This window comes from Arachis hypogaea, chromosome 14 (genome assembly GCF_003086295.3).
Source record: "Arachis hypogaea cultivar Tifrunner chromosome 14, arahy.Tifrunner.gnm2.J5K5, whole genome shotgun sequence".
Lineage (NCBI taxonomy): Eukaryota > Viridiplantae > Streptophyta > Magnoliopsida > Fabales > Fabaceae > Arachis > Arachis hypogaea.
Window position 1 is genome coordinate 107,044,982 of NC_092049.1, and position 11,112 is coordinate 107,056,093.

Sequence of the window (11,112 nt, forward strand, 5' to 3'; positions counted from 1 at the left end):
TTTTTCGATTTCTATGCTTTATGTTTTATCTATGTTACATGATCATTAGTGTTTAGTGTCTATGTCTTAAAGCTATGAATGTCTATGAATCATTCACCTTTCTTAAATGAAAAATGTTTTTTATTTGAAAAAGAAATAGAAGTACATGAATTTCGAATTATATCTTGACAATAATCTAATTATTTTGATGTGGTGGCAATACTTTTTATTTTCTGAATGAATGCTTAAACAGTTCATATTTTTGATATTGTTGTTTATGAATGTTAAAATTGTTGGCTCTTGAAAGAATAATGAAAAAGGAGAAATGTTATTGATGATCTGAAAAATCATAAAATTGATTCTTGAAGCAAGAAAAAGTAGTGAAAAAGAAGAAGCTTGCGAAAAAAAGAAAGAAAAAGAAAAAAAAAAGGGAAAAGCAAGCAAAAAAAGCCAATAGCTCTTTAAACCAAAAGGCAAGAGCAAAAAGCCAATATCCCTTAAAACCAAAAGGCAAGGGTAATAAAAATGATCCAAGGCTTTGAGCATCAGTGGATAGGAGGGCCTAAAGGAATAACATCCTGGCCTAAGCGGCTAAACCAAGCTGTCCCTAACCATGTGCTTGTGGAGTGTAAGTGTCAAGTGAAAACTTGAGACTGAGCGGTTAAAGTCGAGGTCCAAAGCAAAAATAAGAGTGTGCTTAAGAACTCTGGACACCTCTAATTAGGGATTCTAGCAAAGCTGAGTCACAATCTGAAAAGGTTCACCCAATTATGTGTATGTGGCATTTATCTATCCAGTGGTAATACTGGAAAACAAAGTGCTTAGGGCCACGGCCAAGACTCATAAAGTAACTGCGTTCAAGAATCAACATACTGAACTAGGAGAATCAATAACACTATCTGAACTCTGAGTTCCTATAGATGCCAATCATTATGAACTTCAAGGGATAAAGTAAGATGCCAAAACTGTTCAAAAGCAAAAAGTTACTAGCCCCGCTCATCTAATTGGAACTGCGCTTCATTGATATTTGAAATTTATTGTATTTTCTCTTCTTTTTGTCCTATTTTGTTTTTAGTTGCTTGGGGATAAGCAACAATTTAAGTTTGGTGTTGTGATGAGCGGATAATTTATACCCTTTTTGGCATTGTTTTTACATAGTTTTTAGTATGTTTTAGCTACTTTTTATTATATTTTTATTAGTTTTTATTCAAAAATCACATTTCTGGACTTATTATGGGTTTGTGTATTTTTCTGTGATTTTAGGTATTTTCTGGCTGAAATTGAGGGACTTGAGCAAAAATCTGATTCAGAGGCTGAAAAAGGACTGCAGATGCTGTTGGATTCTGACCCTCCTGCACTCGAAGTTGATTTTCTGGAGCTACACAAGCCCAATTGGCGCTCTCTTAATTGCTTTGGAAAGTAGACATCCTGGGCTTTCCTGCAATATATAATAGTCCATATTTTGCCTGAGATTTGATGGCCCAAACTGGTGTCCAAACGCACAACAAAGAATTCTAGCGTAAAACACCAGAACTGGCACTAAAACCAGCGTTTAACGCCCAAAATGGCACCCCAGCTGGCGTTTAACTCCAAGAACATCCTAAGCACGAAAAAGCTTCAATGCTCAGCCCAAGCACACATCAAGTGGGGCCTGGAAGTGGATTTCTGCACTATCTGCACTTAGTTACTCATTTTCTGTAAATCCTAGTAACTAGTTTAGTATAAAAACTACTTTTATCTTCTTTTGATAATCATATGCTATCATAGACTATTGTACACGTTTGGAGGCTGGCCTCACGGCCATGCCTAGACCTTCTTTCACTTATGTATTTTCTACGGTGGAGTTTCTACACCCCATAGATTAAGGTGTAGAGCTCTGCTGTTCTTCATGAATTAATGCAAGTACTATTATTTTTCCTTCAATTCACGTCTACTTCTTCTCCAAGATATACTCTTGTACTTAATTCAGTTAAGTCAGAATGAAGGGGTGACCCGTGACAATCATCCACTATCTTCGTTACTCGTTTAGCCAAGATCCGCGTGCCTGACAACCACAAGCGGTCTACATGATGTTCAACGTAGTCATTGGACGACAGTCAGAGTATATTCTCTTGGATATCTAATACACGGACCGAGTCTATGAGATTAGTATCTTCGTGGTATAGGCTAGAACCATTGGCAGCATTCCTTGGATCCGGAAAGTCTAAACCTTGTTTGTGGTATTCCGAGTAGGATCTGGGAAGGGATGACTGTAAACAGCTTCAAACCTGCGAATGTTGGGCACAAGTGACAGTGTGCAAAAGGATCAATGGATCCTATTCCGATGCTAGCGGGAACCGACAGATGATTAGCCATGCGGTAGCTGTACCTGGTATTTTTCATCCGAGAAATCCGACAGTTGATTAGCCGTGCAGCAACCGTAGAGAACCATTTTCACTGAGAGGATCCTACAGCTTGCCATGGAATGGAGCACGTATGGTTGGAAGAAGGCAATAGGAAAGCAGAGGTTCAGGAGCAACAAAGCTTCTCCAGACGCTTATCTGAAATTTCCACCAACGAATTACATAAGTAACTTTATTTTATTTTCTGTTTTATTTATCTTTTAATTATTAAAACCTCATAACTATTTGAATCCGCCTGACTGAGATTTACAAGGATGACCATAGCTTGCTTCAAGCCGACAATCTCCGTGGGATCAACCCTTACTCACGTAAGGTATTACTTGGACGACCCAGTGCGCTAGCTGGTTAGTTGCATCGGAGTTGTGAAAAGTGTGAATCACAATTTCGTGCACCACCTCACACAATGTGGAATGGACATCCACCACTCAAGTTCACCCAAACACCTAATTTCCCAACCAAGAGTGTGAAAAACTAAGCAAAACCCCAACCAAGCATTTTGTCAAACACTTGGTGGGCATGTAAATAAAGCATGGTAAAATGACAAGAAATAAAAATTCTACAACTACCAAAAGCAAGGAAATTAAAGAGGACAACTCAATAAAACAATAAAGAGGCATGAAACATAAAATTGCATTAAATGTAAATTAAAGTAACAAGAGTGCAAATATATAAAAGTGGCAAAAATGGAGAAAATGACAAGATAAACTAAGGAAATTAAGACAATAAAACAAGGAAAGGTAGAAGAAACTAGAGTAAAACAAGAATCAAAAAGGAAAATTAAAAGGAAAGTAGACTAAGAACCCTAATTTCTAGAGAGAAGGGGGATCTTCTCTCTCTAGAAAATGAACTACATTATGCTAAACTAAACCCTAATTGCTCCCCACCTTTTACATGGAGTGAGGCCTTGTCTAATATAGGGAGAATCAGCTTCAGAAGGTCCAAAAATTGCGCTCTGGAGGCCCAGAAATCGCCCCCAGTGATTTCCATTAAGTGAGTCACATGCTGGGACGTGTGCGGACGCACAGGTGTGTGCGTCCACACACATGCTGATTTTCTGCTTGTGCGTACACACAGGTCGTCGTGCGTACGCACACATGGTTTTGTGGCTTTTGTGCGTACGCACAGGTGGTTGTGCGCACGCACACTCCAATGTGTGCTTCTCCTTTGTTTTCTTCATGTTTTCTCCTTTTGTACATGCTTCCTTCCACTTTTGCCTTACCAAACTTGCCTTTAGGACCTAAAATCACTCATCAAACATGTCATGACATTGAGTGGCATAAAAGTGGGATTAAAATAACTAATTTAAGCAAAAAAAATGCATGTTTTCACATTTAGGCACAATCTAGAGAGAAAACACCAAAAGCATGCTATTTGGATGAATAAATGTGGGTTTATATGATAAGATCCACTCAAATCAAAGCAAAATATATCGTCAAATATGGACTCATCAGTAAGTCAACGGGGGATTGCTGTGGAGCCTGCTAAAGTTGAAGCAGTAATGATTGGGGACAACCAACTTTGAGATTCATTAAAGGGTTTTCATTAATGATTGTGACAGAGATTAGGAGTTTTCTAGGCTTGGCGGGTTATTATTGGAGGTTCATTAAAGGGTTTTCACAACTCGCTTTACCTTTAACTAAGTTGACTAGAAAGGATGCCCCATTTGTTTGGACTCCTGAGTGCGAGGAAAGCTTTCAAGCGTTGAAGCAGAGGTTGACCACTGCACCTGTGTTAGTATTGCCCGAACTGAGTGAACCGTTTGAGGTATACTGTGATGCATCACTGAAGGGTCTGGGGTGCGTGCTGATGTAGCACCGTAATGTCATGGCATACGCCTCACGGCAGCTAAGGCCACATGAGATGAATTATCCCACTCACGACTTAGAGCTTGCTGCCGTTGTGTTTGCTCTAAAGATTTGGAGACATTATCTCTATGGTGTTAAGTTTTAAGTCTTCTCAGATCACAAAAGCTTGAAGTACCTCTTTGAGCAAAAAGAATTGAATATGTGTCAGAGGAAGTGGATGGAGCTCCTGAAAGACTATGACTTCGAGTTGAATTACTACCCTAGAAAAGTGAATGTTGTGGCGGACGCTTTGAGCCGGAAGTCCCTATGCGCTGCTTGGATGATGCTGCGAGAGGAAGATTTGCTAAAAGCATTCGAAGGTCTGAAATTGGGAGTTAGAGAAGAGTTCAGTACTCTATGTTTGAGTCAGCTGCAAATTTCAAGTGATTTTAAGTCTGAGATTGAAAAAGCTCAGCAAGACAACAAGGAATTTCAGAAGATATTACCAGCTATTGAGCAAGGGAAGCGGTGGAGAGTGTCAGAGGAAAAAATGTGTTATGGAGGTTCAAGGACCAAATTATTGTGCCAAACGTCGGAACCTTACGGCAGGATATCTTAAAGGAGGTGCACAAAAGCAGGTTTTCTATCCATCTGGAAAGCACTAAGATGTATCAAGATTTGAAAATGATGTTCTGGTGGCCGGGAATGAAGAATGAAGTGCCATTGCACGTTTCCAAGTGCTTAACTTGTCAGAAAGTTAAAATTGAGCATCAGAAACCATCGGAAACCCTTCAGCCCTTAAAAATTCCGCAATGGAAGTGGGAGAGCATTGAAATGGACTTCGTGTCGGGCTTACCAAGGACTCGGGCGAGATTTGATGCTGTTTGGGTGATTGTGGATTGACTGACAAAGTCGGCTCACTTTCTACCCATTCGAATGAGTTGCGCATTGGAGGAGTTAGCACGGACGTACATTAAAGAGATTGTGAGGTTGCATGGCGTGCCAACTACCATTATATCTGACAGAGATCCTCGTTTCACCTCAAGGTTCTGGGGAACTTTTCAGCAGGCGTTTGGAACTCAGTTAAGCTTGAGTACTGCATATAACTCTCAAACAGATGGTCAGTCAGAGAGTACAATTCAAATATTGGAGGATATGCTGAGGGCTTGTGTTCTGGACCAGCTGATGAGTTGAGATCGATACATGCCACTAGTGGAGTTTGCATATAACAATAGCTACCATGTGAGCATCAGAATGGCTCCGTATGAGGCTCTATATGAGAGAAAGTGTTAATCTCCGCTATATTGGTATGAAGCTTGAGAAAAAATCTTGTTAGGGCCTGAAATGATAGCTGAAACTACTGAGCAGATAAAGAAAATCCAAAGCCGAATGCTTGTCGCTCAAAGCCGTCAGAAGAGTTATGCTGATCAAAGGTGGAAGCCATTAGAATTTGAAGAATGAGAGCATGTGTTTTTGAAGGTTACTCCAATAACTGGAGTGGGTAGAGCAATCAAAACCAAGAAATTGAATCCCCGTTACATCGGACCATTTAAAATTCTGAAGAAGATTGGGCCGGTAGCCTATAGGATTGCCTTATCGCCGCATCTTTTGAACCTGCACAACGTATTTCACGTGTCGCAGCTTCAGAAGTATACTCCTGACGCAAGTCATGTTCTGGAACCTGAATCGGTTCAAGTACGAGAATATCTGACACTTCCAGTGATCTCGGTCAGGATTGACGATACTAGCATCAAACGTTTGCGTGGAAAGGAAGTATCACTGGTAAAGGTGGCTTGGAGTCGGGCTGGTATCGAAGAACATACTTGGGAGCTCAAATCAGATATGCGGAAGGACTACCCACACCTCTTTTCAGGTAACTAAATCTAAATTTTGAGGGCGAAATTCTTTGTTAGGTGGGTAGGATGTAAACCCCATAAAATTAGCAAATAATTAATCAATAAATTAATTTTTAGTAAAAGAAATTAGAAAAATAAATATTATAGTAAAATAAGATAGAGCTAATTAAAATAAGAATTTTGACACTAATTTCAAAAAATTTGGCCCAAGGTTGGGCCAAACGGGTCGAACCGATCAAACCAGACCCAAAATGGTCCCAAGGGCCAACCCATTAGCCCAAATAACTTAAAGAAGAGTCCATCTTCTTCGCCATTCAGCAAAGGAACGCTGAAACAAGCCAAGGGGAGAGAAGAGAAGGGTTCCAACCCTTGACCTTGATTAAATCCTCCATAACTTTTCGCTCTGAGCTCCGATCGCCGCACCGTTTGCAGCCACACGTCCGCAACGTCAAGCTTTAAAAAGCCCGGTATGAAAATTGGTAAGGAACTTTTATTTTCATTCTCAGCATCTCTTTCCCCCAAATTTTCCGAAAATTAATAGAATGGTGTTAAAATTTTGGTTCTTTAATGTTATAGGGTCCGATTAGCTTGAGGAAAACATTCACTCTTACTTATTTGGCATTTGGGAAAGGTGAGAATTCTGGAACCCTATCTACTTCCTTGATTAAGTATGTTGGGTGTTAAATTTTGGGTATGTATGTGTGATAAATGTGTTAGGTGTATGTATATATATGATATAAAGCAATTGGATATGTTGGAAGCTCAATTGGACGCTTAGGATTTTATGCTAGTTGCTGAAATTGGTGTTGAGGGCTTGTTTCTTGCCTAAGTGGGTTGCCTTGGGTTATTGATGAGCGGATAATTTATACGCTTTTTGGCATTATTTTTACATAGTTTTCAGTATGATTTAGTTAGTTTTTAGTATATTTTTGTTAGTTTTTAATCAAAATTCACATTTCTGGACTTTACTATGAGTTTGTGTGTTTTTCTATGATTTCAGGTATTTTTTGTCTGAAATTGAGGGACCTGAGCAAAAATCAGATTCAGAGGTTGAAGAAGGACTGCAGATGTTGTTGGATTCTGACCTCCCTGCACTCAAAGTGGATTTTCTGTAGCTACAGAACTCCAAATGGTGCGCTCTCAATTGCGTTGGAAAGTAGACATCCAGGGATTTCCAGCAATATATAATAGTCTATACTTTGCCTGAGTTTAGATGACGCAAACTGGCGTTCAACGCCAGTTCCATGCTGCATTCTAGAGTTAAACGCCAGAACAGGTTGCAAAGTGGAGTTAAACGCCAGAAACAGGCTACAAACTGACGTTCAACTCCAGGAAAGACCTCTACACGTGTAAAGCTCAATGCTCAGCCCAAGCACACACCAAGTGGGCCCCAAAAGTGGATTTCTGCATCATTTACTTATTTCTGTAAACCCTAGTAACTAGTTTAGCATAAATAGGACTTTTTACTATTGTATTAGACATCTTGGGACGTTTAGTTCTTAGATCATGAGGGCTGGCCTCTCGGCCATGCCTGGACCATTATCACTTATGTATTTTCAACGGTAGAGTTTCTACACACCATAGATTAAGGTGTGGAGCTCTGCTGTTCCTCATGAATTAATGCAAAGTACTACTGTTTTTCTATTCAATTCAAGCTTATTCCTATTCTAAGATATCCATTCGCACCCAAGAACATGATGAATGTGATGATTATGTGACGCTCATCATCATTCTCACTTATGAACGCGTGCCTGACAAACACTTCTGTTCTACATGCAAACAAGCTAGAATGAGTATCTCTTAGATATCTAATACAGAGGACCGAGTCCGAGATATTAGAATCTTTGTGGTATAAGTTAGAATCCATGGATGGCCATTCTTGAGATCTGGAAAGTCTAAACATTGTTTGTGATATTTTGAGTAGGATCTGGGAAGGGATGGTTGTGACGAGCTTCAAACTCGCGAGTGCTGGGCGTAGTGACAGACGCAAAAGGATAGTAAATCCTATTCCAGTATGATCGAGAACCGACAGATGATTAGCCATGCAGTGACAGCGCATTGGACCATTTTCACAGAGAGGATGGATGTAGCCATTGACAATGGTGATGCCCTACATAAAGCTTGCCATGGAAGGGAGTAGGAATGGTTGGATGAAGACAGCAGGAAAGCAAAGGTTTAGAGGAACGAAAGCATCTCCATATGCTTATCTGAAATTCTCACTAATGAATTACATAAGTATCTCTATCCTATTTTATGTTTTTTTTATCTTTTAATTATTAAATCTCCATAACCATTTGAATCCGCCTAACTGAGATTTACAAGGTGACCATAGCTTGCTTCAAGCCGACAATCTCCGTGGGATCGACCCTTACTCACGTAAGGTTTATTACTTGGACGACCCAGTGCACTTGCTGGTTAGTTGTGCGAAGTTGTGACAAAGAGCTTATATTATGAACGTGCGTATTGAGTTTTTAGCGCCGTTACCAAGGAAAGAATGATCACGATTTCGTGCACCAAGTTTTTGGCGCCGTTGCCGGAGATTGTTCGAGTTTGGACAACTGACGGTTCATCTTGTTGCTCAGATTAGGTAATTTTATTTTAATTTTAATCTTTTTTTGTTTTTATTATTCTTATTTTCGAAAAAAAATTATTTTCAAAAATATATTTTTCTTCAGAATTTTTAAGAATGAATTCTAGAGTTTCATGAAGCACGTTGAAGCCTGGCTGGCTGTAAAGCCATGTCTAATTCATTTGGACGGAGGCTTCCACTTATCAGCATATGAAGTTGGATGAAGTATCAGTTGTTATATGCCTGATTTGTATCTTCTAAAGCTTGGCTGGCCATTGGCCATGTCTAGTGTTTTGGACCGGAGCTTTCACTGAAAGCTTGGCTGGCTAGTAAGCCATGTCTAATTCCTGGACTGGAGCTTTAGACTAACAGTGCAAGATTCCTGGAATTCTTATTAAAAATTTTGGAATCCTTATTTTCCTTTTTCAAATTAATTTTCGAAAATTCAAAAAAAAATTAGTAAAATCATAAAATCAAAAATATTTTTTGTGTTTCTTGTTTGAGTCTAGAGTCAATTTTTAAGTTTGGTGTCAATTGCATATTTTTATTTTTTTCACAAAATTTTCGAAAAAAATTCATGCATGGTGTTCTTCATGATCTTCAAGTTGTTCTTGATAAGTCTCCTTGTTTGATCTTTAATTTTTCTTGTTTTGTGTCTTTTCTTGTTTTTCATATGTATTTTCAATTTGTTAGTGTCTCAATATTAAAAATTTCTAAGTTTGGTGTCTTGCATGTTTTTCTTTTCTTCAAAATTTTCAAAAATAAGTTCTTGGTGTTCATCACGATCTTCAAAGTGTTCTTGGTGTTCATCTTAACATTCATAGTGTTCTTGCATGCATCATTTGTTTTGATCCAGAATTTTCATGCATTGAGTCTTTTTGATGTTTTTCTCTTTCATCATTAAAAATTCAAAAATCAAAAAAATATCTTTCCCTTATTTCACTCATCATTTTCGAAAATTTGATTTGATTTAGTCAAAAAAATTTAAAATCCTATCTTTTTGTTTCTTGTTGGTCAAGTAATCAACTTTAATTTTCAAAATCAAATCTTTTTAAATTTCTTTTTCAAATCTTTTTCAAAATAAATATCAATCACATCCTTTTCAAAATTAATTTCAAAATTTTTTCTAACTTCTTATCTTTTCAAAATTTGATTTTCAAATCTTTTTTAATTAACCACTTAACTTTTTGTTTGATTCTTATCTTTTTCAAAACTACCTAACTAACTTTCTCTCTCTAATTTTCGAAAATCACCTTCCTCTTTTTCAAAATTCATTTTTAATTAACTAATTATTTTAAATTTTAATTTAATTTCATTTCATTTCAAAATTTTCGAATTTTAATTTTAATTTTTAAATTAAAAACAAAAAAATTTTATTTCTATTTTGTTTAATTTTTGAATTATTCTCTCTTTCTCATCCCCTTCTATTTAATTATTCATCTACTAACACATCTCTTCCACCCAAAATTCGAACACCATCTTCCTCTCTGTGTTCGAGTTTTTCTATTCTCCTTCTTATATTCTTCTTTTCTTATACTTGCATAAGGAATCTCTATACTGTGACATAGAGGATTCCATAGTTTCTTTTGTGTCCTCTTCTTTTTCATATGAGCAGGAGCAAGGACAAGAACATTCTTGTTGAAGCAGACCCTGAACCTGAAAGGACTCTAAAGAAGAAACTAAGAGAAGCTAAACTACAACAATCCAGAGAAAACCTTACAGAGAATCTTGAAAAAGAAGACATGGCCGAAAATACCAACAATGCAAGGAAGATGCTTTGTGACTTTACTGCACCAAATTCCAACTTACATGGAAGAAGCATCTCCATCCCTGCCATTGGATCAAACAATTTTGAGCTTAAACCTCAACTAGTTTCTCTGATGCAACAGAACTGCAAGTTTCATGGACTTCCATCTGAAGATCCTTTTCAGTTCTTAACTGAATTCTTGCAGATCTGTGATATTGTTAAGACCAATGGGGTTGATTCTGAGGTCTACAGGCTCATGCTTTTCCTATTTGCTGTAAGAGACAGAGCTAGAATATGGTTGGACTCTCAACCTAAAGATAGCCTGAACTATTGGGATAAGCTGGTCACGGCTTTCTTAGCCAAGTTCTTTCCTCCTCAAAAGCTTAGTAAGCTTAGAGTGGATGTTCAAACCTTCAAACAAAAAGAAGGTGAGTCCCTCTATGAAGCTTGGGAGAGATACAAGGAACTGACCAAAAAGTGTCCTTCTGACATGCTCTCAGAATGGACCATCCTGGATATATTCTATGATGGTCTGTCTGAGTTATCAAAGATGTCATTGGACCATTCTGCAGGTGGATCCATTCACCTAAAGAAAACGCCTGCAGAAGCTCAAGAACTCATTGACATGGTTGCAAATAACCAGTTTATGTACATTTCTGAAAGGAATCTCGTGAGTAATGGGACGCCTATGAGGAAGGGAGTTCTTGAAATTGATACTCAGAATGCCATATTGGCTCAGAATAAAATATTGACTCAGAAAGTCAATATGATCTCT

At 38.0% G+C, this 11,112-nt stretch overlaps 1 non-coding gene across 1 annotated transcript; it reads right to left on the reverse strand.

Moving 5' to 3' along the window:
- Nucleotides 1-10,725: 10,725 nt before the first annotated feature.
- LOC112746762 (small nucleolar RNA R71) lies at nucleotides 10,726-10,829 on the reverse strand. The gene has a single exon (XR_003174628.1). It is a non-coding gene; the product is annotated as a small nucleolar RNA R71 (small nucleolar RNA).
- Nucleotides 10,830-11,112: the final 283 nt, after the last annotated feature.